This window comes from Emydura macquarii, unplaced genomic scaffold, assembly GCF_026122565.2.
Source record: "Emydura macquarii macquarii isolate MOO-44397 ecotype Brisbane River unplaced genomic scaffold, CSIRO-AGI_Emac_v2 contig_2776, whole genome shotgun sequence".
Classification (NCBI taxonomy): Eukaryota; Metazoa; Chordata; order Testudines; family Chelidae; genus Emydura; species Emydura macquarii.
Window position 1 is genome coordinate 19,318 of NW_027132913.1, and position 26,860 is coordinate 46,177.

At 52.5% G+C, this 26,860-nt stretch overlaps 1 pseudogene; it reads left to right on the forward strand.

The window, feature by feature from the left end:
- Positions 1-587: 587 nt before the first annotated feature.
- Positions 588-20,549, forward strand: LOC137166019 (zinc finger protein RFP-like; annotated as a pseudogene).
- Positions 20,550-26,860: the final 6,311 nt, after the last annotated feature.

The following is a 26,860-nucleotide window of genomic DNA, read 5'->3' on the forward strand; positions in this document are numbered from 1 at the left end:
TCCCCCGGCGCGTGGGGCAGGGGTGGAGGGGAGAACAGAGCAGCCAGGGAGGAAGGAAGAGACCTGGAGGGGGCAGAGTCTGCACAGCTGGGAGGGGAGGAGAGTGGAGCAGGAGAGGGGGATGGGCAGGGTCTAGCACAGCAGGGAGGATGAGGATGGAGCAGATCCTGGGATCTGGGCAGGGAGAGGCTGTTAGAGACCCCGACCAGGCCCCTGACAGCGGTGGAGGGGGCAGCCCCCCAGGGCAGAGCTAGAGGAGAGGTCGGGGGCACGGATCCTGATAGAGCAGGGAAGAGCCGCCACCGACTGAGTGTGATTGACCCACCCGCGCTGACAGGGGCCCTCTCCTTTGTCCCGCAGGACAAAAAATCAAAGCCACACCCAACAACTGCCCTGACCCTGGCTCTGTCTCCCCTGCCCCGGGGCTGTGACACTGGCGGTGACTCGCTGCAGCTCAGCCCGGGCCCGCTGGGAACAGCAGGAAGGGAAACGCCCCAGCCAGCGCCAGCCAAACCGGCTTCTCTGAGCTCAGGGAAGGGAAAGTGAAACTAACCCGCAGCGGCTGTGCCCGCCCGGGCAGAGGAGCCATGGCTGCTGCCGGGGAGCTAGCCGGGAGCTTCCAGGACGAAGTGACTTGCTCTGTCTGCCTGGAGTATTTCACACAGCCGGTGATGACTGAGTGCGGGCACAACTTCTGCTGAGCCTGCATCAGTCGGTGCTGGGGGGAGTCGGAGCCAAACTTCCCCTGCCCCCAGTGCCGAGAACCCGCCCAGCAGAGACACCTGCGGCTCAACAGGCAGCTGGACAACCTGGTGCAGTTAGTGAAACGCCTGAGTGAAAGAATTAAGAGTCTGAAAGAAATAAAATAGTTGTAGTAATAGAAAAGGAATTCATGGTTCCAATATTAGGAAATTAGTTTAGGAAAACAATGGGTAAACCCTCTGCTAAAGAAAGGGAGTCTATCTTTCTTTCACCCTCTGATAAAGAAAGGGAGTCTATCTTTCTTTCACCCTCTGATAAAGAAAGGGAGTTTTTCTCTCACCCTCTGCTGAAGGAAGAAGCACTTATCTAGTCATAAATTCTGGCTTCAGGAATTTCACCAGACAGGGGTAAAAGGGAAGGAAAGTTTTCTTATCTGAAAAGTGAAAGAGTGTCAGCTTGAAGAAAACCATTAGACAGAGGGCAGTTCATTAGCATGAACATGGAAGATGTTTGTATAAAAAAACCATGTATGTAATAGGCGGTCGTGAAAGGTGTAAACCTTTTAGTACCCAGCCAATGGGGAACGAAGGGAGGGATCCTTTCGGCCGGGATAGGAAATATATACTGCTGAATAATAAAGGGGGGCGCGCTCCTTTCAGATAGATTTTTTTCTGGAGTTGTGCCCAGCTTTGCAAACCTGTTAAAAAATAAAAAGTAGTTTTTTTTTTTACTCTTTACCTGTATCTGATGTTCTTTATTAAAAACCTTTTTAGTCAAAGGTATTTCTTACAGTTTTGGGGATCTCGTCCGGGGATTCGAACCAGCCTCCAGAGACGGTCACCCGACTATAGTCTTGGAAGACGCGTCCTGTTGAATTCAACAGTCCTAGGCTTATCTCGGGGACGACGCCTCTGCCACGGCTGAAGGAATCCGATGAGAACCGGGTCGGGTAAAGACTAATTGTAAAGGATACAAGGCCGTAGAGGGCCAAAAGAAAAAGGAGCGCGCCAAGACCAGGCAACTCTGTGCACGGATCAAGGTAAGAAAGACAAAAAGGGGTTTGTCGTTTGAGTATTACCTTGTTGGTCAAGTGGGCAGATGGTCTAAGGAGGTGTTGTGTGAGACGTCCATAAGGGGACGAAGTGAGTGTGGAGACCTGAACCGCAGTTCCATACCTCCGCGAGGAGATTGGTCGGTGACGGTCGAAGCGTGTGATAAATACTTACACATACGAAAATAAGACTCCTAAAGAGACCTCTACCATGGGAAGGGAGAGAAATACTGAGTGGCAGGTTTCTCTAAAGAAGTACTGAGTGGCAGTCAGACTTCTCTTATGTGGTATAATAAGTGGATTAAAAGGATCTTGAAAATTGTTTGTAATTAGGTGCTACCTTAAGTGTTTCAAGAAGCAGCTTGAAGTGCTACCTTAAGTATTTCAGGAGAGAGAGAGGAGATTTTTTTCTCTTCTGCTCTGTTTCTTTCTCCTTATCTCTCTCTCTCCGCTTCTCTTTTCTTGTTTTTTTTTTAAAAAAGAAACTTTTGAGAAAAGAAAGGGGGGGGGAGTGGGTAGACATAATGGGGATTATAGGAAGTAAGTGTGGTAAAAAAGAAAATAAAAAGATTAAGCCAGAAAATGATATCCCTGAAGACTGCCCACTGGGGAGAATGTTAAGTAATTGGTTTACAAATCCTAGAACAAGGGATAAAGACATGAAAACAATGGTTAGGTTTTGTACCATTGTGTGGCCAAGTTATGGAAATATCAAATCACCTGGGGAAGTGAACTGGCCCAAATTTGGAACTTTTGAGGACTGGGTTTGTCAGGCTTTAAATATTTTTATAAATAAAAAACAGGAACCTCATGAAGGGGAAAGTGCCTATGCTCTGTGTTGGATTACTATCACAAATGGTACTTCCCTTTTTATGATGAAAGAAGAAAAAGGATAAAGAAGATGTAAAAAAAGAAAAAAAGGAAGAGGTGTCAAAACAGTGGGACCCATTAGAATATTTGCCCCCGCCATATAATCCGCCGCCTTCGGTGGCTGAACCCAGCGCTGAACCCAGCGCTCCTAACATACCGCTCCCAATAACAAGCCCACTCCCTGGGAGCCCAGCAACCACACGCTCCCTTGCCCCAGTATTTAAGCCTTCAGGATTGCAAAGAGAATTGAGGGAACTCGAGCAGAATGTAGAAAATTTCCCGTTTCCAGAAAAACAGGTTAATATGTGTCCATTAAGGGAGGTACCCACAGGACAGGGGGTCATAGGCTATGTAAATGCCCCCCTCTCTAGTGGTGAAGTTAGGGGTTTTAAGAAAGAATTGAAACCTTTAGTGGAAGATCCTGTTCAGGTAGCTCAACAAATAGATCAATTTTTGGGTCCCAATATCTATACCTGGGGTGAATTAATGAGCATATTAAATATCCTCTTTACGGGAGAGGAGTTTCAAATGATTAGAACCGCAGCCATTAATAAATGGGATACCGACCATCCTCAAGGGGGAAATAATCCTGCACCCAGAGGAGATGCAAAATTTCCCAACCGAGACCCTAATTGGAATTATCAGGATGATGGTGATCGGACTAATATGACTGATTTGAGAAGTATCATAATTGAGGGAATAAAAGTGGCCGTTCCAAAAAGCCAGAATTTAAGCCGAGCATTTGAAGTAATACAAGAAAAAGAAGAAACCCCAAGTGCCTTTTTAAATAGAATAAAGGCTGAGATGCAGAAATATGGGGGTGTTGATTTGGCTACCCCCATTGGACAGGGTTTGGTCAAAATACAATTCGTGACCAAATCCTGGCCAGATATTCAGAGAAAGTTACAGAAACTGGAGGATTGGAATGGAAGGGGATTGGAGGAATTACTGAGAGAGGCACAAAAGATGTATGTTAGAAGAGATGAAGAGAAACAGAGGCGAAAAGCTAAACTCATGGTACAGACAGTCCAGAAAATTAACCACGCTCCCATTTTGGAGAGAGGACGGGGCCGGGGTTCTGGAAGAGGCAGAGGGGTAAGAGGAAAAGGTGAAGGGGGGTATGAGAGCCGAGGAAGAGGGAGAGGTCAGGTAGTTAACCGGGACAGGTTCAGGCTTGGACCAAATCAATGTGCCTGGTGTAAGGAGGAAGGACATTGGAAAAGGGATTGCCCAAAACAGAAGGGGGAGGAAGAGATAGGAAACCTGATGCTGTTTGAAGAATAGGGGAGTCAGGGGTTTTTGTTTTCCGGGCCAGCTTTCCAGGAACCCTTGATAACTCTGAAGGTTGGCCCGTATGAAGAAGAGGTGGATTTTTTGGTTGATTCTGGGGCTACGCGGTCTACTTTAAATTATTTACCCCGGGGAGTAAAAATTGGAAAGGGAACTATACAGGCGCAGGGAATTGGAGGGCATGTAATACAATCCCCAATTTGTGAACCTATTTTAGTGCAAATAAAAGAGGAAGGAGGCCCTAAGGTTTGGTGTGACTTTGTGTATATAAAAGGAAATGTAAATTTGTTGGGCAGGGATTTAATTGGATCCCTGGGATTAACCATTAGAGGAGTCCAGGGACAGGTGGAGGTGAAATTAATGCAATTGACCCAAGAAGAAAGTGACCAAGTGGACCCAGATGTATGGGCAGGGAAGGGAAATATGGGTCGGCTGGCCATTTCCCCCTTGAGCATACAATTGAAGCAACCTGGACAAATAGTCTTCAGAAAACAATATCCTATACCACTAGATGGCAGGAAAGGGCTACAACCTATTATTGAGGATTTGTTGTCGGAAGGACTATTAGAACCTTGTATGTCCCCTTACAACACACCTATCCTTCCAGTAAAGAAATCTGACGGGTCATACCGATTGGTACAAGACTTGAGGGTCATCAACCAGATAGTGGCATCTAGATACCCAGTGGTACCTAATCCATATACCATTTTAAGTCGAATTTCTCCCACATCTAAATGGTATACAGTAATCGATCTTAAAGACGCCTTTTGGGCTTGTCCTTTAGCTGAGGACTCCCGAGACCTATTCGCCTTTGAATGGGAAAATCCAGAAACTGGGAGAAAGCAACAATTGAGATGGGTGGTTTTGCCACAAGGATTTACGGAGTCCCCAAACCTATTTGGTCAAGTCTTGGAACAATTATTGGAGCAGTTTAATCCCCCATTTGGGGTTAGGCTGATCCAATATGTAGATGATTTGTTGCTAGCAGGAGAAAAGAGAGAACCAGTAGCTCAGACTACGATAAAACTTTTAAATTTCCTTCAGGAAAAAGGGTTACGGGTCAGCAAAACTAAAATACAAGCGGTGGAACAGAGGGTCAAATATTTGGGACACTACATAGAGGCAGGTCAAAAATTTATAGACCCAGAAAGAATAAGGGGAATAATGGAATTTCCTCTCCCTTCCACTAAAAAGGGTCTGCGGGCCTTTTTGGGGATGACTGGGTACTGTCGTCTGTGGATACCGGAATACTCAACCAAAACAAAAACCTTATATGCAAAGTTAATCCAATCAGAACCGGACGTACTGGCTTGGGCACCTGAAGAAGCAATACAATTCAAAACCCTGAAGGAGGCTCTAGTTAAGGCCCCTGTACTCACCTTGCCAGCCATAGATAAACCATTCCATCTATGGGTCAGATTGCTAAAAGGACATGCGATAGGGGTTGTAACCCAGAAGTGGGCGGGGAAGGAAAAACCGGTGGCTTATTTGTCCAAATATTTGGACCCTGTTGTACAGGGCTGGCCGAGATGCATTCAAGCATGCGCAGCCACCGCACTATTGGTGGAAGAAACCAGAAAACTGACTTTTGGGGGAAGTATAATAGTAACTGTGGCACATCAGGTCAGAACTCTGCTAAGTCAGTCAGCCTCCAAATGGCTTACTGACTCCAGAATGATTAAATACGAAGCTGTGTTGCTAGATCAACCTGATTTGGTGCTTACTTCAGGACCTGGAGTAAATCCAGCTGAGTTCCTGCTTACCCCGGACGCCGGGGAGGATGAGGAACATGAATGTATAGCTGTGGTTGAGCTAGAAACTAAGAGTAGAAAAGATTTATCAGACCAACCAATAGAAGGGAATGTAAATATTTATATCGATGGCTCTTCCAGGGTGGAGGAGGGTATCCGGTACAGTGGATATGCTATAATTCAAGGAACCATGGTTAAAGAAAGTGGTAGACTACCGACAACCTGGTCAGCCCAAGTCTGTGAATTATGGGCTCTGGCAAGGACATTGAAACTTACAAAGGGAATGAACATAAATGTGTGGACTGATTCAAGATACGTTTTTGGATTGGCCCATACATTCGGAAAAATCTGGAAGGAAAGGGGACTCATTACTAGCCGAGGTAAACATTTGGCACATGAAAAAGTAGTGGAACAAGTACTGAAGGATATTAATTTACCCAACAAATTGGCAATCATACACATAAAGGGTCACCAGAGTGGAATGGGGGACCATATAAGAGGAAACAATCTGGCTGATAAAGAAGCCAAGAGGGCAGCTAAAGAGGGCCCTAAAGTCACTATTATGACAATGATCCCAGCCATAAAGGAAGTAGAGGGACAACATCTTCCTTTTACCGACTCTGAATGTCAGCAAATGATCAAACTAGGAGCTGAGAAAAATGAACTGGGACAGTGGAAAATGCCGGATGGCAGGATATGGCTAACTAAAGGACTGGCTAGAGAAGTTCTGTCCTATTTACATGAGGGAAGTCACTGGGGGGTAAAAGGAATGGTGCAAGCCTATTTAAATAGCTACTGCACTATTGGAATTTATGCCATTGCTAAGCATATAGTAGTGGGATGTATACCCTGCCAGAAAGTAAATCAGTCTCGAAAAATAATGAACACTGTGGGTGGAAGGGAATTGGCAGTGAGACCGTTTCAATTTGTTCAAGTGGATTTTACAGAATTTCCCCGGTCAGGAAGGATGAAGTATTGCTTGGTATTGGTAGATCATCTAACGGGGTGGATTGAGGCCTACCCTACCGTGTCTGCAACGGCAGGAACGGTGTCTAAAATTTTGTTGGAACAAATAATACCCCGTTTTGGAATGGTCCAAGCAGTGGACAGTGACCGTGGAACACATTTCACTGGCCAAGTACTACAGAGAGTGAGTCAAGCTCTGGGAATAGAATGGAAATTACATACTCCATGGCATCCCCAGAGTTCAGGCAAAGTTGAAAGAGCAAACAGAAAACTTAAAATTGCTCTAAAGAAACTGATTTTGGAAACCCATTTACCATGGACTAAGGTCCTTCCTTTGGCTCTACTGAGACTTAGGACAGCACCCAGGCAGGACATTGGGCTGTCTCCTTTTGAGTTGTTATATGGAATGCCTATGTATAAATTTTTAGAAGGTAAAGGAACTCAGTTAATCAAAGATCAGGCTGCAAAAAGTTTTGTTGTGCAAATACTGTCGCAGTTGTCTTCTCTCCGACAGGAAGCCTTGATACCACAAACACCTCCCTTGGAATTTCCAGTCCATAAACTCGTGCCAGGACAGTGGGTATTGGTGAAGGTGTGGAAGGAAGAGTCCCTGAAACCAGCTTGGGAGGGGCCTTACCTAGTATTATTAACCACCGAAAGCTCCATCCGGACAGCTGAGAGGGGGTGGACTCACCACACCAGAGTTAAAAGTGTTCCAGCACCTGAGGAGCCTGAAGAAAAGTGGACTGCCAAACCAAAGGGAGATCTGAAACTAATTTTGCAAAAGAAAAAGCCTCATGTGTAAATTCTGTGACTGCCTGTGTGGATGCTGTTGTTGTTCTCATTGTTGTGATTGTGGGGCCATACATAGCCCCTGCCACTATGTCTATGGCAATTGTCAGGGTACACGGGAGGTGGACCTGGCCAGTGTTAAAGTGGATCCTCCTTTTGACCCTGCTGAATGGGGTGAGTGGGAGGAATCAGACTCAGAGAAACCAGAATTGTGAATCATGCATTGTCATCACCAGGCAAGGAGCACAAATAAGTCACACGCTTATCTATCACACATTCTATTCATGTACAGGAATAATAACTAGTTGTACAAATAATGGTGCCATATATTCCTATTGTGAGAAAGAAAAGAAATGTTTTAACCCAAAGACCACACCTAGAATGGAATATACGGCAACATTATGGAGGTCACCTGATAACAAACAAATAGTCCAAAATACAACAACCCTAGACACGACAAAAGTGGTTCTTTTAAAGTTTGACATGTGTAAAGCACTTCAAAATTGTGGCTCACTCGAGAAGGAGCGACAATATGGGTCATATCACAAGGTTCTGTGCTTAAGTGAAACCCGTTGTTGGGATGAACAGTCCATTACCTCTGCTACTTGGCAGAACCAGGCTCCCAATGCAAAAGTAACCATACATAGAAAAAGAGGGCTGCCAACCTGTCAAAGTGGTAGCTGTAACTCCATGGAATTACGAATTAAGGTTGACACAGAAACAACATTTCCCCACTCTTATTCTATTGGAATGCGGATTTTAAACCCTGGGTTGCGGACCTCAGGGATAGGGACTATGGGAAATGCATTTCATATACATATGACTGCTCAAACCCTGCCTGAAACAGAAGTCAGATCTGTTTTTCATTCCTACTATAGGGAAATGGAAAAAGAAATCCCAATCCCAACAGTAGTTAAAAATATGTTTGTACATCTTGCTGAAAAAGTGGCACAAACCTTAGGGGTTCAAAATTGTTATGTATGTGGAGGAACCAATATGGGGGAGCAATGGCCTTGGGAAGCTAAAGAAATAAATTATTCTATAGCCAATGTAACTTGGACTACCAGAACGGAGGGAAAATGGGTATTGTCCACTAATTTAGTGGCAAGACTCTGTTGGTCTAGAGAGGGGGAAACTTTTACAGAAAATGTAGGACACTTAAGATGTGAATCTGCCTATCAGTATAATGAAACCATCCGTAGCACTGAATGGTGGTCAAATGGGCTAAGACAGCAGATTAATCTCACTGGGACTAAGTTTGAGAAATGGATCTCTCAGTTAGGTACTCAAACCACTTCTCCTTGGGAGGCCCCGAAAAACATGTATTGGTTATGTGGAACTTTTGCTTATGCAAAGTTACCCCCAAAATGGAAAGGGTCCTGTGCATTAGGATATATAAAACCAAGTTTTTTCTTGTTACCCATAGAAACGGGTAACCGTTTGGGTGTTCCAGTATATGGGGATCTCAATTCACGAGTAAAAAGGGCTCTCATAAGTACTGCAAACATTAAAATCGGAGATTGGAAAGATGATGAGTGGCCCCCAAGTCGGATAATTCAGTATTATGGACCTGCCACCTGGGCCGAGGATGGTATGTATGGATATAGAACCCCAATATATTTGTTAAACAGGCTCATTCGATTACAAGCTGTAATAGAATTATTAACAAATGACACGGCTATTGCTTTAAACTTAATGGCCAAACAAAACACTCAGATGCGAACAGCAATTTATCAAAATCGCCTAGCATTAGACTATTTGTTGGCCCAAGAAGGAGGAGTATGTGGAAAGTTTAATCTGACCAACTGCTGCATTCAAATTGATGATCAAGGAAAAGCAATTGAGGAAATTACAAATAGAATGGTCAAACTTGCTCATGTCCCAGTGCAAAAGTGGACTGGGGCATTTGAAGAAGGAGGTTGGTTTAAATCCATTTTTGGGGACTGGAAAAAAATACTTTTCGTAATACTTTTGGCTTTGGGGGGATTGTTATTTATTCCTTGCTTGATACCTCTCATACAAAGATTGGTGATATCAAGTGTAAAAGGAATGACTTTGGTAACTACTCCCACCATTAAAAAATGTGATACCACTGATTTGCTGGTAATGTCAGTAAAACCCACCACCCCAGTGGTATTTTCAAATGAAATTGATGAAAAACTGGAGCAAATGATCAGTAAATTCAAAAATTGAACAACATATTTTATTTTAGGATAAAAAGAAAAAGGGAGGACTGAAGAAGTTAAAAGACTAAAAGAAATAAAATAGTTGTAGGTATAGTAATATTTTTGCTATATGCATATATTTAGAAAGTTATTTAATCAGCTTCAAGCCTAAGAAATGTGTCTTGAGAAAGAAAAGAAAGGGGAGTTAATAGATAAAGGAGAAGTTTTGAAGGCCGAACAGACATCAAGCGCCTGGATACAGATAAGGGGCAAACCACAAGACAAAGAAACCAAGGTCTACCCGCTTTTGCTAAGGCTATGTGCCAACAACGATAAAGAATCCCGTTAGAAAAAGGTCAAAAAGGCACCTTAAAGACGCATGCGTAATGAGGTATTAGAATATTATCGCACACCCTGCATAGAAAATTGGTTCATTAGCATGAACATGTGAAGATGTTTGTATAAAAAAACCATGTATGTAATAGGCGGTCGCGAAAGGTGTAAACCTTTTAGTACCCAGCCAATGGGGAACGAAGGGAGGGATTCTTTCGGCCGGGATAGGAAATATATACTGCTGAATAATAAAGGAGGGCGCGCTCCTTTCAGATTTTTGTTCTGGAGTTGTGCCCAGCTTTGCAAACCTGTTAAAAAAAGAATAAAAGTAGTTTGTTTTTACTCTTTACCCGCTTATGTCCGATGTTCTTTATTAAACCTTTTTGGTCCTAAGTGGACAAATTGAAAAGGTATTTCTTACAGGGACGTGGTTCCCCAGCCTCTGCTCAGTGGGGATCACAGGTCACAAACCAAGAACCCGAACCAGCCCCCAGAGCCCTTGTCTGTGTTTGCAGGAGCAAATCCTGAGCCGCCTGCAGCGTGTGAAGGAGGAGAGAGAAGAGCTGCAGGGCCTGAAATCCGACTGGGACAAGGAGAGCGAGAGGCTCCTGGTAGGTGCCCTGCCCCGCCCAGCAGGTTTGCCCAGGGGCGCCAGCGACAGCAGCAGGGGGAGTCTCTGCCCTGTTTGGTGTCTGTAATGCAGGAGGGTGAAGGATTTCTAGGGTCGATGCAGTGATGGGGTTTGGGGGGATGATTTTTGGTGACATTTTTTACTCCTGGCCAGAGCCCTGGTGTAGACACAGTTCTACTGGCAGAGAAGTGACATGAAACGCTCTGTGCAGCCTGGACAAGGCTTTGTGCCATTTCCCATGATCTCCCGCTCTCCCCGTGTCCCCGCCCTGCCCTGCCCCTCTCTCTGCCCCCCAGAGGCAGACGGAAGTGGAGAGGCAGCTGGTGGTGTCCGAGGTTGAGCAGCTGCGCCAGTTCCTGGCTGAACAAGAGCGCATCCTGCTGGCCCGGCTGGGGGAGCTGGACACTGAAAGATTGGGAGGAGGTTTGGGAGGAAAACAGCACCTGGCCAGAGCTGTGCGAAGAGATTTCCCGGCTCAGCGCCCTGATCACGGAGCTGGAGGGTGAAGTGTCAGCAGCCGGCGCCTGAACTGCTGCAGGTGAGACCGTGTCAGACGCGCCCAGAGCCCAGTGCAGGGAGGGGACGGCCCCTGAGTCACTCGGGGCTCACAGGGTAACTCAGTGCAGAGAGCGCGGCCCGGGGTGTTTACAGGGCCAGGGGCCCCGAGTCTGCAGAGAAACAGGAGTTTAGGCTGTCAGGGAGGCTTGTGAAAGGCTGTTCCTGCCCCAGGGCTCAGCTCAGGGACCCGACCTTCCCTGCAGAGCAGTTGGTGGGAAAGGGGTGGCTCAGCCCTTTAGTGCCTCCACCCCACTGGGGAGCAGCCTGTGGGGCTGGGGCTGTGGGAGCAGAGTGACCCGTCCGGGGCAGTGGCTGGGCCGGGCCGTGGGCACTGACTGTCTGCTCTGTCTCTCGTTCCCCTCTAGGGTGTCAGAAGCGCCGTGAGCAGGTACGTCTGGGCTCGTCTGCCCCTCACGCTCCGTCATGCTAGGAAGAGGCTCAGAGACTCAGCTACAGACCCAGCCCCGAGATCCCCGACCATGGAACGGTCTTACCCTCTGGATCCAGCCCCCCTCCCTCCCCATAGCCCTAGGGTGGCTGGAGCTGTGGCTCTGTGACCCATCCTGGGGAGGGGATTGCCCCACAGCTCTGGGCTGGAAAACCCTCCCTGGAGCCAGACTGGCTCAGGGGATCATTACTGGCTCTGGGGCCTGTCATCCCGAGGGCCCAGCTAGGACCTGGCCCCAGCTTTGTCATGACCCAAAGCCTGTCCCATGTGAGGGGGGCCCAGGGGCCTGTGGGGAAAGAGCCGAGTGCCCCAGCTCACACCTCAGAGGGGCCGTTTCCACATTCCAGAACGCCCCTCCCCCTGGGGAGTGACCAGGTCCCTTGGAGGCTGAGAGGAAACACTGAGGAGTGGCTGGGCCTGGAAAACAGGCCCCTCTCATAGTCCTGGGAGCGACCCCTCCAGGCTCTCCTTTCTGGCTTAGGGGAGCGGGAACTCCTGGCTGAGGAGGGAGAGGAATAAACACACTCGTGTCTCTGCAGGGGAGAGGAGGCAACGTCTCCACATCTGGTGCCCAAATCCCCTGAGCTGGAAAAGAGAATCCAGGATTTCCCTCAAGAGAACAATTTCCAGGGGGCTGTGACGGGATTCCTGGGTAAGGGACACTCAGAGGGTTTCTCTCTTACAGTGTCCGGGCAGGGACAGGTGTGGGACTCCCACAGGGAAGCTGCAGAGCTGAGACTGCAGGAGGGAGGCCCCCGTTGGTTGGGTTGTTGTCAGTCCCTGAGTGTTCATACCGAGCGGGGCAGATCATTCGCAGTCACTGCTGCTCTGGCCTGGCCAGCTGAGCTCAGGGGCTGACTCTCCTGCAGCTGCTGCTGTTCAGAATTTCTGGGTGTTTCTCTCCGGCTCCAATTTGCTGCTCACTGCTCTAGATCTGCAGTTCAGCCAGCTGAGGTTGAACATGGAGCTGCCACGAGGATCCACAGGGCGAGAATCTCGATCTGTGGGTCCGTGGGCAATTGCTGCATCCACACCTGCAGCCAGCACTGCTGGTGGGGCAGCCATTGATGGGCTGTGAGCTTGTGGGGCCAAGCACCCCTGGATGTCCTGGGTCCTGCCCAGAGGCCCTGGCTGGCAGGGCTCCCCACACTTGGCCCAGGCAAGCTGTTTAAGACCTAGGGGAACTCCTGGATGCTGCCTTGGTACAAATGTCATTCCCTGACCTGCTGCTGGGTTAGACCCTCCCTTGGTCTTGCTTCTTTGCCTTGGTCCAGCCCTGTCCCAGCCTCGCTTCTGCCTTGGACCCAGCCCTGCTCCTGCCTTCCTTGACCCAGATAACCTAGTTCTAACTCTCAGCTCCCATTCCTGGCTCTGGCTCTGGTTTGACCCTCTGTTCGGGCATTCGGCTTCTGGCTCTGGTTCTGGTTCTGGCCCTTGGTTCCATTTCTCAGCACTGACGCCTGCTCTGATCGCTGTGCTTGGCTGCCCGTGTCCTGGCTCCTGACAGCCACGCTGCTGGGCTGTGATTGTCTCTGTTTGGAGGAGGGGAGCAGGGGAACTGGTGGATTTCTGAGCTCCAGGGAAGCTGTTCTGAGCAGAAAGGCAGATTTCCCATAAAGACATCGATGGCTGAGAACAGGAGCTTGGCGTGAAAGTGCCTTCCCTGCTGCAACTATCCCTGCGGCAGCGCCCTCCTGCTGGGAAACGAGAGAGTCTCCCTCCAATGTGCCCTACGTGGGCAGAGGGACAAGCGGGATATTTCTTGGGAACGTTGGTAGCTGGTCAGCGTGAGACACGTTACCACAGACAGACTCAGGCCAGGTTGTCAGCTCCCTGGTGTCAGTGGAGCTTTGCTGATTTACACCAGCTGAGCATCTGGCCCTAGTGTTTTGAGCACCTTAGGGCAGATTTTCAGAGGTATTTAGGTGTGTGGTGGGATTTTCAAACACCCTAGAGCAGGCTAAGCACCTACCTCCCATTGATTTCAATAGGAGTGAAGTGTCTGACCTGCTTCAGCACTTGGACAAATCTCCCTCGGTGTCTGTCTGCATCTTTAGGTGCCTAAATCCCAGTGAAAAGCTGCTTCTTGGGCCTTAGGCCTGGTCAGCACCAGAAAATCAGATCGGCAGAACTGTCTGTCAGAGGCATGAAAAATGCACACCCCTAAGTGGTGTAGTTAAGCCGACCTATGTCCCTGCCTCTCAGGGATGTGGGGTAACTGCACCGATGGGAGAACCCCTCCGTCGGCATAGGGAGCGTTTACACTGAAGTGCAACAGTGGGGCATCTGCAGCAGTGCCACCGTAGCGGTTTAAGTGTGGACAAGCCCTTAGTGCCTCTTCTCTCACTGGTATCGTATCATCTGGAAGCTGTGATGGAATGATTGTTAGCACTGGTGATACAGGGACTGGGACTCATTATTGATTTTTCTTTTTCTCTTTCCTTGCAGAGGGGCTGGCTGCAGAGAGAGGTGAGAATCCTGAGTAGCTGTTTTAGGGCAGTGTTACCCACACACTAGGGCACCACACCTTTTCTCAGTCTGTAGGGCTCCAGGCGTACCCCGGTTAAGGCAGCCCCGCCCTTTCCCAGTCCGTAGGGCTCCAGGGAAAGGCACCTACATTTACCCAATTCACACTCTAGGGCTCAGGGTCACCCTCTCCCAATCCATAGGGCTCTGGGCATAATTCTCTGCGGGTTTGCAGGATCTTTTACCTGTGAAGGAGCCTTACACAGTAATATCCCTATTCTCTATTTATTAATAATTACCAAACATAGTACACATGCTAAGCATACAGGGCTGTGCTCACCAATCCTCATCAGGCAGGCGGACTTTCCCTGTTAGCCAGGCAAGGTCAATCTCATCTGGATTCTGGTTGCTGCATGTCAGGGTTGTGCAGAGGATTCTAGCAGGTCTGATCTTGGGCGGTGTCTTGGAGGTGGATTCTTCTTCTTCCTTCAGGTCTTTCCTTCTTATTTTTCTTGTTCCCCTTTTCTTCTTCTAGCTGGTCTGCCTCTTGGACCCCAGTTTTTATAGTGAAACATGAGTCCTGCTTAACTACACCTTAACCAATCATATTACAAAATAAATCTTTGACCAATCTTAACATATTGCAAAATAATTCTTTAAGCAATCGTACCCGACCACCTTAATTAACCCTTAGTTCTCTTAGTTATGCAACAGCCAGAAACAATCAAAGAACCAAACAGAAATCATTCAATACACAATAGAGAAGTGGGTCCCATACAGACAAAACAATAAGAAGTGTAGAGTTTACAACCACAACTGTTGATAAGTGATTCCTTGCCAGACAGATGCTATCAAACAACGTTTTCTTTATGCATGTTAAGATCTGTTTCTTTATCTGGTGGTGGTCGGTACTATTAGGACAGTAGCACCTTCTTAACAGCCCGATACTCCATTGTCTGGATGCAATGTCAGGAGGGTGAAGATGTGACTGCATGCTGCTTAGCTTATGGCTGCTGTCTCTCCTGCTATGGCTGTTACTGCTTAGCCAAAAAACAAGGCCTCAGGCCTTACAGCAGGACACAGCAGCTGCTGGGAGCCTGTTCCCCTGTATGGAGCAGCCCCTGGGCTGGGCGGGTGTGCAGTGATCTGCACAGGAGAGAAACCCAGCAGGTGCACGTGGGAGAAGAACATGGGTCAGAAAAGACAAAACAGAGTCAGAACCTGTCCAGCCCTGGGCTGTTGTGAGACGGTGCAGAGCTGGGTGCGGTGGGAACAGGCCCATGTACCTGGCTAGAGCGGCTGCTACACCGCTAGGGCTGTTTGCGTCAGGACAGCAGGGTTTGCCCTCCCCTGCACTGGACCCTGCTGCGGGTGCCCCTGTGGTGTGAATTCTCACCTCTCTCTCTGCTGGTTTGTTCCAGGACTCAGAAGAGCCCGAGGATTCGCAGGTAACCCAGGCCAAACCTGTATCAGTGACTCCAGCCCCTCCCCTGGCAGAGATTCACTCCCTGCAGCTGCTCCTGGCACCAGCGCCCCGAAGTGCCCAAAACCTGGGCTCCCTCCCTGTGACCGGCCAGAGTCAGCACATCCCGGCTCCCCTCCCACCGGCCCCGGCACGGCTGGGCTCCAGCCAGTTCTGAGCCCGGCCCATGAGCCTGTTGGGATCCTGAGCTCGTCTTCCCATTGCCTCATCCTAGGGAATCACTGACCCCTGGGGAGCATCCTGTCCCCTCCCCCTGTCATCCTGTCCTGGGCAGGGCCCCCCAACCTGTCACCCCCTCCTTGGCAGAGTCCCAGGCCCTGAGAGACTCGCTGGCTGCCCCAGGCTGGCCAGGCCCAGGGTGTCCAGCAGGGCCGTTGGTGCTGAGGCCGCGCTCGCTGCCAGAGCTCCCAGCCCCTGACCCAGCCCGGCCTGTTGCCCAGCGCTGACCCCTCCCTGCAGGTGGGGACGCTGCTGCTTTGATGCATGAGTCCCCCCGTCTGCCGCTGCCTCTGCTGCTGTGCTCTCTGGCCCAGCACATGTTGGGACCAGTGCGATGCTGCTGGGCAGCTCCTTCCCTTGGCACCTGGATTATCCGTGTCTGGGGCGAGTGGGCAGGGACCTGCTCAGAGACACACGCCGTGTGCTGCACCCAGAGGGCAGAGACCAGCCCGAGCTGGGCAGCAAAGTACCATCATGCTCGGATTAACCCTTTCCTTCCAGCCGCCCCACCAGCCCCCGACCAGTCAGTGCCACTCGACTCCCCCTGCTCTGATCCCAGGGACCCACATCTAGCACTCGGGGAGTAGCTGGGTGACCGTGTGGGGCAGAGTAACTAGGACACTCTGCAGTGGGGAAGGCCCCGCGCTGTCACGCAGCCCCTAGGGGCTGGGCAGGGAGCGTTATTACTGACATAGCGCCCACCAGTGAGCCAGGCGCTGCAGAGACAGAACAAGGGGCTGCTGGCCCCGCACGGCTTCTGGTCTGAGAGCAGACAAGGCCCATCAGGGGGAGCAGCAAACTCTGGGGCGGGGGAGTGAGGGTTGCAGTGTGGGACCAGTAACACCCTGGGCCTGTCTGGCTGGGTCGGGCAGAGGGTTTTGTAGAGAGCCGGCTGGCTCCGTGCTGGGCCCTGGGTCACCCCCAGTTCAGCATCCAGCCAGCAGGGGGCTTCATACCCCCAGGGGCAGGGCAGGGGCAGCCTAAGATCGGGGGCCCAGGCTCAGGGGGAGCTGGGGTCTGTGGGGCAGAGGGAGCTGGCCAGGAGCTGGGCAGGAGGCACAAACACCCTGTGCTCAGCGCTCATTCCAGGTTCTCACTCTGGCTCTGGCTCTGCTGGGGTCAGACACCGTGGTGAGGGGCCCACACAGCCAGACTGGAGAGAGCCAGGCTCTGTCTGTGAGGGGAGGGGCAGCAGCTCTGTTACATGGTGCCAATTTCACAGAATTGTCATGGGAAGGCACCCTGGGGCATCCCCTCAGCTGCCTCAGGATGGCCTGCAAGCTCCCTGCCTCAGTTTCCCCTCTTCAGCACTCCTGAAACTCAACACAGAGTAAAACATCTCAGACAAAAGTCCCCTGCTGGGGTTTACTTGGACTCTGCCCCTGGAATCTGCTCCTCCCATTGCCCTCTGCCATCCTGGCACCTGCCCCTCGCCCCAACCACCCTCTGCACCCTGGAGTCCCCCCATCACTTCACCCCCACACACCTTGTTAGCCACTTCTCCCCTTTCCCCCTCGACTCCTATGTCTCCCATCCCTCCCTTCACTCCCTCTGTGCCCCCCCGATCCCCTCTTCCACTCTTGGGTCCGGTCTGTCTCTCGACTCCCCACTGGCCTCTGCCACTCTCCTCACCCTCTCTGCCTCCCTGGTGCCACCCCCCCCCCTTGTGTCTGCCCCTCTGCTCAGCCTCCCGCAATCCTCTTGCCCCGGCCCTTTCCCTTGCCTCCCCCTACTCTTCAGATGCCTGCCCCTTCCCTTCCCCCTGTGACATGGGCCAGGTATGATCTCGATTGTTGAACAGCTTCATGCCCTCAGTTCTCCAGTCTGGAGTGCCTTTTACACTGCTTCACTGTGAGAACAGCCACTGGGCGTTCACACACAGTCTCTAGCATGTCACTTCCTCCCAGCTACACAGGAGGAGTGCTATAACCAGCCACTCCTGAGTTACACTGCAGGAGACACCAGCAACCTCCCTGTTCCAAACTGTCCACCCAGAAATGTGCGCCTGGTTGCCCAGCACTCTACTGGCCAACGCAAGCTGATAGAAAGTCCGTCATTTGATTAATAGAAAACGCTATGCACAAGCCCTGTTATCTCAAGTGAAGGGTCCCAAACACGTCAGCCAAACACACTGGTTTAGATAAAACAAGGTTATTAACGACAGAAAGAAGAAATTTAAGTGATTACAAATAATGAGGCATAAAAGTCAGAACTGGTCACAAAGGAAATAAAAATTAAACACAAACTAACATTGAACTTCTCAGACTAAAAGAATTGAAAGCAAAAAAGTTTTTCTCACCCTAGGCTTTTGTAGCTCACTGGCTGGATGCCCCCAGACGGGACCTCTCCCCAGGGCAGGATTGTTTCAGGTGTGTCTGTTGCCGGGAGTAGAAAGGAAGGGAGGGAAGCGGAGGTATTTGTGGGGTTAGTTTCTATTCTAGTTTCCTTTACTTTTCTGGCCTCTTTGAGAAATATTTGCAGCTGGGTTAAGCAGGGCTGTGGGACGGGGACCCCAGCTGTGTCTGTGCCAATATGTCAATTTCCTGTTCGTCCCCTTCTGCCTGCCGAAGAACGGCTGCTCCCCAGGTGCTCATGGTGTGATTACGCTGACACCTGGCTGAGGTGTTTGTTTGCCTGTTTCTGAGGCACTGGCTGTGCCGGCTTCTCTGAACTGAGTGATGCCGTTCAGGAGAATCTTACAACTTTACATGTCACGTTACCGCACGGATTGTGCCAGGAGACCCACTTGGTAGGAAACGTGTCATCGTCTTGTGAAAGGGTGAACATGAGAGAAAAGACAGTCACACCTTCACTGCCCTGCCCCCAGCACCCACCCCTCCCCTCGCCCTTTCCTTCTTAGTGCCCCTCTCCCCTGCCCATCTTCCCCCCATCACACACGACTTTCCCCACCCCTCTTTTCCCCATCCCCCTCTGCACCTGGCACCTACCCTCCCCTCTCCTCCATTTGCCTGCCCCTTCCTTTCCACCTTCTGCCCCCCAACAGATGTCCCCACCTCTGTCACCAACCCCTTCTCTTGCTCCCTTCCGCCCTCTGATGTCTGCCCCTCCTCCTGCCCCTTTGGTGCCTGCCCATCTGCTCCCCCCTCTGCCCCATGGTTGCAGGCCCCTTTCCTTGCTGCCCTCTGCCTCTGGCTGTCACCCCTCCCCTCTCCCCTGTCTATCCCCCTGGCACCCACCTCTTCCCTTGCCCTTCCACCCCTGATAACCCCCCTCGGTCACCCCATGCCACATGCCCCTCCCCTCATCCCCTGGTGCCTGCCCCTCCCTCACACACCTCCCCCCTGCCACCTTCCCCATCCCCCACCAGCCCCTGCCCCTCCACCCCCACCCCATCACCTGGTGCCAGCCCCTTCCCTTGCCCCACATTAACCTCCTGCTGTCAGTGTTTCCCCTCATCCCCTTTACCTTCAAGGTCCCAGCCCTTCCCTCATTCACCCTCTTTCCCCCTGGTGCCCACCCCTCCCTTCGTTACCTTCTGCCCCCATAAGGCCGCCCTTTGCCACACCCCTCTCTGCCCCCCCCCGTGCTCACCTGCCCATCATCCCCCCCCTTCTACCCCAGTACCCAACCCTCCCCCGACTGCCCTCCTTGCAGCCACCCCACCATACACCCCCCTCAGCCCTTCTGGCACCAGCCCCTCTACTTCCCCCCCATACCTCTGGCACCCACCCACTCCCATTGAGCTCCCTTTGCCCTGCCAGCCTGCCCCTTCCCTCAACCCCCTCTAGTGTCCCAGAGCCAGCCCCACCTTTCACTGCCCCTCTGCCCCCTGGAGCCCACCCCTCTCCTCATTCCCCTGCCCCTTGGAGCCCCCTATTGACTGACACCCCTGTGCCACCTGGTGCCCCCCTTCCCTTGTGTCCCTGCACCCCCTGGGAACTGCCCCTCCCTGCACCCCCCTCTGTCCTCCTGGTGCCTGCTCCTTCCCTTCCCCCCACTGCCCTTGTGCCTGCCCCTCTCCGCTGTCCCTCCTCTGCCTCTCCCAGCATCAGCCTGTCCCCTCCCCTGTCCCTGGGCTGCCTCACCTGCCCTGCCCCCGCTGACACCTTCCCATCCCACCCCTCCCCCGCTCCTGCTCTCCTTCCCCTCAAGTTCCCTCCCAGGGGCAGACAGGCCCTGACTCCCCTTAACAGGCAACAAACCCTCCCCTCCACCGAGCGATTAACGGGGATGCAGGTTAATTTCCCTTTGATCCCCGTGACCAGCCCCTGCCCTGGCCCTGACTCTGTGACTCTCTCCCCAGTGGACGTGACTCTGGATCCAGACACGGCAAATCCTGAACTCGTCCTGTCTGAGGATCGGAAATGTGTGAGACGTGGAGACACACGCCAGGATCTGCCCGACAATCCTGAGAGATTTGATCCTTGTCCCTGTGTGCTGGGTGCTGAGGGGTTCCCGGGCGGGCGGTGTTACTGGGAGGTGGAGGTGGGAGACAAGCCTGACTGGGCTCTGGGGGTTTGTAGGGAATCTGTGAGCAGGAAGGGGAAGGTCACATACACACCTGAGGATGGATACTGGGCCCTGTGGCTGAGGGATGGGAAATACAAGGCCCTCACCTCCCCTTCGATCCCCCTCCCGGTGAGCGTCAGGCCCAGCCGGGTGGGGATTTTCCTGGACTATGAGGCGGGCGAGGTCTCATTTTACAATGTGACTGACAGGTCCCAGCTCTTCACTTTCACTGGCACCTTCTCCGGGACACTTCGCCCTTATTTCCATCCTGGTCTCAATGCTGGGGGTGAAAACGCGGCTCCCCTGATCATCTGCCCGGTCCCAGCCCAGGCCAGAGGGAATCTCTGTCCCTGACAGTGACACCCGCGGCCGAGACTGTCCCCTCCCAGCGCTGAGCAGCCCCCAGGCCTGTTCCCGGGTGAGGTTCTAAAGGGCACCTACCACCTGCCCCCCCCCCACCCGCCCCTCAGTTCTCAGTTATTTAGCTGAGGTTAGTCCTGTTTGAGCAGGGGGTTGGACTAGATACCTCCTGAGGTCCCTTATAACTCTATGATTCCCAGCACCAGGCCTTTGAGCTGGGGGAGGGGAGGGGGCAGAGAAGGGGGTGGGGAGAGCCGGCTGCTGGGCTGTGGGGCAGGGCAAGGGGTATGTGGTTTTGGTTGGTGCAGCGTCAGGGGCGGAGGCTGAAGGTGGGGGTGGGGAGGGGGCTGCAGCAGCAGGAAGGGAAGAGCCCAGCTGACCTGAGGAAGACTCTGGGGGGATGGGAAAGGCCCAAGGAGGAAAAGCACCTGGCAGCAATGACAGGGGTCGGGGGGAGCCCAGTGAGTGTGACGGGGCCAGTGAGCTAGGGGAAGGTCCCGGCATTTCCTGCCCTGGGGGAGTCTCTGCCCATGGCGGGGGGTGAAACGGTCCCAGGGGGCAGCGCGGGGGCAGGGGTGAGAGTGCCAAGGCCCTGCTGTACGGGCGCTCTGCGCTGCAGCCTCAGCCTGTGGGGGGAGCTGGTCCCAGCGTGATGGGGGGAGGGTGGGGATATCTGGGGAAGGGGATTCGAGAGCTGGGCCAAGGGAAGGGGAGAGCTCAGACCCAGGGCTAGGTGAGCGGGGGGCCAGGCTGGGGAATGGGACCCACTCATGGGAAGGAGCCCAGGCAGCTTTTCCCCCTGCTGCCCATGTGTTTGCCCCACCCCGATGCAGTGCTACAAACGGCTCTTTGCACAGGGTGATACTGGTAGGAAATACTGAGAACTCGTGTCTTCTGCTGCCCCGTCCCATGTTGCTGCCCCTCACCTTTCCCCGTCCTCTGGCCCAGGGGTAGCAGATGATGACGGATGGGGATCAGTCACTCCTGTCAGAATATTCTACCCTGTGAAATCTCAATGTAAAATAGGGAGAGAAAGAAAAAAGCGAGATTGTTCAAATTTAGAAAATGTTATCTATTGTCAGAAGGAGTAAAAACAAGAATATTTTAATTTACATTTCAACAATATTTAAAAAACAAGCATCTAAACATATGTTGAGAAATGGAACTATATACATTTATTTATTGATTCTTCCCACAAATCTACATTAAAACTAACATTCTATAAATAGCATCATTTTTGTTTCAACAGTGTCATTTCAGGAAACTGAAAATATTTATCCTAACAAAATGATTATTAACCTGTCAGAGGGGGTTGTTCAGTTACACTGTACATGTGTTGTAAACACCACAACTACACAGATATGCAGCTGTTCTCTCTCTTGATTGTTTTATCCTTGCTCTTCAGGAGGCTGAGGGAAATGTCCATCTGTCTATCCATGGCTCAGTGTCTGGGGGCTCTGCTGGGAAGGGGGAGATCCCTGTCCAAATTCTCTCTCTCCACTGGCAGTGGGGAATTGAACCTGGATCTCCCCCATCCCGGGCGAGGGCTCTGACCGCGAGGCTGGAAGCTGTAGGGCAGCCCTAGAGCCACCTCCTCCTCCGGCCGTTTTGTGCGGGGCGAGGCAGGTGCCCAGCTCATTTTCCCAGGAAACGACTTTGGAGCCTGAGGCATGAGTCCAGGCGAGGGCAATGGCGAATGGAGGGTCTCCAGTGCCCGGGGGCCAAGCCTACATTTGTGGCCTCTCCCAGCATCACGCCCCCCCCCATGCAGGGCAGGAGGGGTCCAGGCATCGCCCCCCAAGCTGCCCCAGGGAGGGGGAGTTGTACCTACGGGGGGATAGACTGGGGGGCACAAATGCAAGCTTGGCTCTGCCGCCCCTCCGTTCCCTCACACACACTTACCCGACACGCGGTGCCCACCTCTCCCGCTGCAGCCCCGCAGCCCGGCGCTGGCTGGGACAGGGCAGCCTCACCCCCAGCCTGGGAAGAGGGGCTGGGCCAGCCCTTCACCACGCACGCCCCAGACAGGCAGTTCCTTGCTGGTGTGAAGAGAAGTCCAGAGGCTGTTCCTGGCTGGCCTGCCAGGCGAAAGGCCCAGCAGTAGAACGGACAGCTCAGTGCTAGGAGGACTGAGGGAGTGCGGAAGAGCTCCTGGCTGGCTGTGTGGACTCATGGTAAGACAAGGGCTATGGGAAGGCAGCCCAGGGAAATGCAGTCAGAGGGATGTGGCACGTGGCTGCTACTGAGAGGGTCCCTGGGCTGGGACCTGGAGTAATGGGGTGGGCCAGGGTTCCCTCCACCAGCCCCTGGGGAAGAGGCTAAGCCCCGAGGAAGGGCATTGAAACAGGCCCAGGGAAGGGACTGATGTCTGGACTCTGATACGCACCCGGAATGGGGCTGAACTGAGAGTGATCCCGCTGCAGAGCTGGGCTCAGAGGACTAAAGGGCCAGCAAGAGCTGCTAGAGAGGAAGCCGTGGGGTGCTGCTCCGTCCCAGAGCAGGAACCTTTGCAAGGTAGCCAGATCCTGGCTGAGGGCGCCATGATGGGCCCTGCTGGACTGTTAAAGGACTGAGTCCAGGGAGGCTGCAGGACAATACCGAGAGCTTTGAGATAGGCCTGACTGGACTGCAAACCCCAGAAGGGGGTTGGCTCGTTTCACACATGGACTGTGTGTGACATGGCTGGACGGGCATCATGAGCAGAGGAAACAGAGAGTGCAGACGCAGACACGCCCGGCCAGAAGGGGGCGCTGGCGAGAGGTGGGTGCCACACCAGTACATGTTGGCTGGCTGGCCCGCTTTGTGCAGCAGCGCACACGGTGCACCCGGCTACCTGCCCCAAGTGTCTTTATTGCTCTTTGTGCTCCAGGTACAGCGCAGCACAGCGGCAGTTCTGTGGAGCCCCGTCCTGCTGCCTGGCTCAGCCTATTACGCTGCTGCTCTGCTCAGCGCCACCCAGCAGTGAGCTAGTCACTGCACCAGGCTCCCGACTGGCACAAGTTTTCCCCTCGCCCCTTCCAAACCTAACTGCCTCAGTCCCTCCTCCCCTAACTACACCCATGTGCCCTGGCTGTGCTCAGTGACCAGGGGCTGGCTCCAAAGGGCTCAGTGTGTAGCTGCTAACAGCCCCCGACACACTGCCGTGAGTGTGTCATTGGCCATATCGTAGAAATCACACCAAATGTCCATTGCTCCCTCATTATTCAATTCAGACCCCAGCTCTGCCAGTAGCCGCTCTGCACATCCATGTCAATATATCATTTTACAGGCCTTCTCCCGGGCTGTGGTGGTTCTAAATGGGAATCTGTCCACCTATTTCAAAAATCATCCGTAGCTGTCAGTACAGACTGCTCTCCCTCCTTCATTCCTGGATATGGCCCCAGTAAATCCACTCCCAGCTGGTCCCTGCTGCCCCCAGGCAGCACCCAGAGAGGCCACAAATCTCAGCTTAATTCACCTCCCCACCCTGGCCCTGCCACTGATATGTGGGGAGCCCAGAGTGACACTGCATTAATAGGGTCAGGGAGGGGATGGAGATGGAAGGACCCCTGGCACTTGGTGGGGGGAGGGCAGCAGCGGAGGAGGGGCAAGTGATTGACAGTTGGTGGTTGGGGGAGCTGGGTTTTGTTAATTAGTCAGTAATTTGTGGAGAATGGGCCGCAGTCAGCTGATGGACTTGTGTCAGTATTTAATGAGTAGCTGAGAGTTTAACCCACTCAGTTGGGGTCTGTCCGACTGCCCTGTTAGCAGCCAGGTGGCACCGCTCCCCCGAGATCAGTTCTATTCTATTCAGTCCTCACAGCACCCACATCCCCGCAGGGTCCCAGCCCCGTCTAGCCGGGCGCCAGCGACACGACCAGCATTTGTCACCAGGGATTCTCTTCTGCTCCTTCCTCCCCCAGTGGCAGGGATATAAAATCTGTTTCTCCGTTGGGTTACGTGGTGCCTGCCGTGCTCTGTGCGCGGGTGAGTGAAGGCAGGTCTAAGATGTCACCTGGCGCTGGGAACCCAACATGGGGACTTTGGGGCCATTCTCAGCTCCTGCGGGGGTTTGTCTCACACCCTGGGAGCGGCTCCCCATCAGCCTCCCAGACCCCGATCAGCAGCGCTGTGAGTGCAGAGACCCCGCTACCGCCACGGCTCTGACTCCATCCTGGGCTTCCCCTCCACAGCAATTTCCCAGCACATGTCCCTGCTTTGCACTGACCTTTCTGCTACTGGCCTCCCACTGGGGCCAAGGGACATGGCAGGGGAGGGGCTGCACAGCTAGACCTGCCCCTGCCTGGTCCCGATTCCCAATTCGGCTCATTGTCAGGCCGCCAGAAATTAAAGCCAGGGAAGCAAGAATAAAATAAGGTGGCTCTCCGAGCTAGCGTTATGGGGCCTATGAATGATGGGTTAATGTCACACTCAGCATCAACATCTCAGCACACAGGGGAGCCCTGTTGGTGCCCTGGCTTTGTTAAGGCCGGGGAGATGCACAGAGAGAGACACAGAAGAGAAGTGAATGGCTTTGATGATCTCATCACTCCCACAGGGTGTGTGTGGCTGGTAAATCATTTGCAACCTCTGCTGAATCAGCTGCAGCATGAGGAGTGTATGATGAAGCCTTTTTAACACGGCAAAGCAAACCTGCTTCCAGCCTCCCCACCTGACCTCAGAGCGACTCTCGCCCAGCTCAGACTCACCAGTTCCCTCCCTACAGCCAGCATGGAGAGTGGGCGCTACTGGGCACAGAGCAGAGCAAGGAGGGGTGAGTTGTGTGGTGGTTGTACAGGAAAGTGCACATGCGAAGGACGTGGAGTTGGAGGGGAACCATGTGGTTGGGTGAACATGCGATGAGAACAGGAGAAAAGCTGCCTGGGCTCCTTCCCGTGAGTGGGTCCCATTCACCCAGCCTGGCCCCTCGCTCACACAGCCCTGGGGCTGGGCTCTCACCACCTTCCCCTGGTCCAGCTACTGAATCCCCTCCCCCAGCTCTCCCCACTCTCCACCTCCCCACATTGTGCTGGGACCAGCTCCCCCCGCAGGCTGAGGCTGCAGTGCAGACCGGCCGGTACAGCAGGGCCCCGGTGCTCTCACCCCTGCCCCCGCGCTGCTCCCAGGAGACAGCTATCACCGTTAATGGCCCTGAGGGGACCTGGGAAACCCCCAAACCCTGTCCCTGTATTACCCCCTCCCGCTACTGCACAGACATAGCCCTGCCAGCGGGTAACGCTGAGTGGGCCCCTCTCAGGGGCAGATAAAGGTCTCTCTTGCGCTGGTCACTGTCTGTGGAGTGACCTTTATCTCCTTACGGTGAAATTTCCTTTATCAAGCTCTGGGCAGCATCCCAGTCATGGCCCCTCACACACATCAGCTTAGCCATGTCCACAGACAGATCTCTACTGCAGGGCCTGGCCTCAAGAGCTTCCTGGACCAACACTTCTTCCCGGCTGGCGATGCTATCTCAGGTCTCAGCACGGCTCCCAGAGGCTGCTCAAGGGCTGTCGTAGGGCTTCTGGAGTGATATTGCTACAATAGTGATAGACTCCAACCCAGGAGCAACTGGGAAAACCTTGGCTGTGCCAACTTTTAAATAGTGATGGGTCATCCTGGGAACTAGTCACCAAGAGGGCACGCAGGTAAACAGCTCAGTAATGCGTGCAAAGCAGTGTGGGATAGCCATTGGAGGACTGCCACAGGGGTATGCAGTAGGATTGTGCACACAAACCATCGACGGATATAACTCAATACGTGGCACTTTGCAAGAGGACTCCAGAGCTCACAATAAATGCAGAATCAGTGTGCTGTGAAGGATTTTGGCATGTGCACACCTACATTTTAAAATCAGATTAATTTAATCCAGTTTAACCCTCCTGTGTAGACAAGTAGAGTGGCCACTGACACATCCCCAGAGTACTGGACTTTTCAGTACTTCTGGAACGGGCTGGGTCGGCCCCCTGGTCGCTGTGGTTAGAGGTGGAGGGTCTGAGGTAGCCTGGTGAAGTGACAAAATCACCAGCTGGGTCGCGCTTAGAAGAAAGCAACAGCGTAAAAGGCTGGGCCAGGGAGCAGGAGGGAAGCTCCACATAACTGCTGTTACGTAATGACCCATCTGGAGCATAAAAAGTATGAAATACACTTGGTGCAGGTATCCTCGTGCAGGACTGTAAAATTACTTTATATATTAATCTGCTTACCAACATATTGACCGATGCAATAACACAATAAGATTGGATAAGAAACCCCCGTAATTACCTGTAATTTCAGTGGGAAATAGGGAGAGGAACACAGGTATTTCTGAAGAAAATGTAATGGAAAAA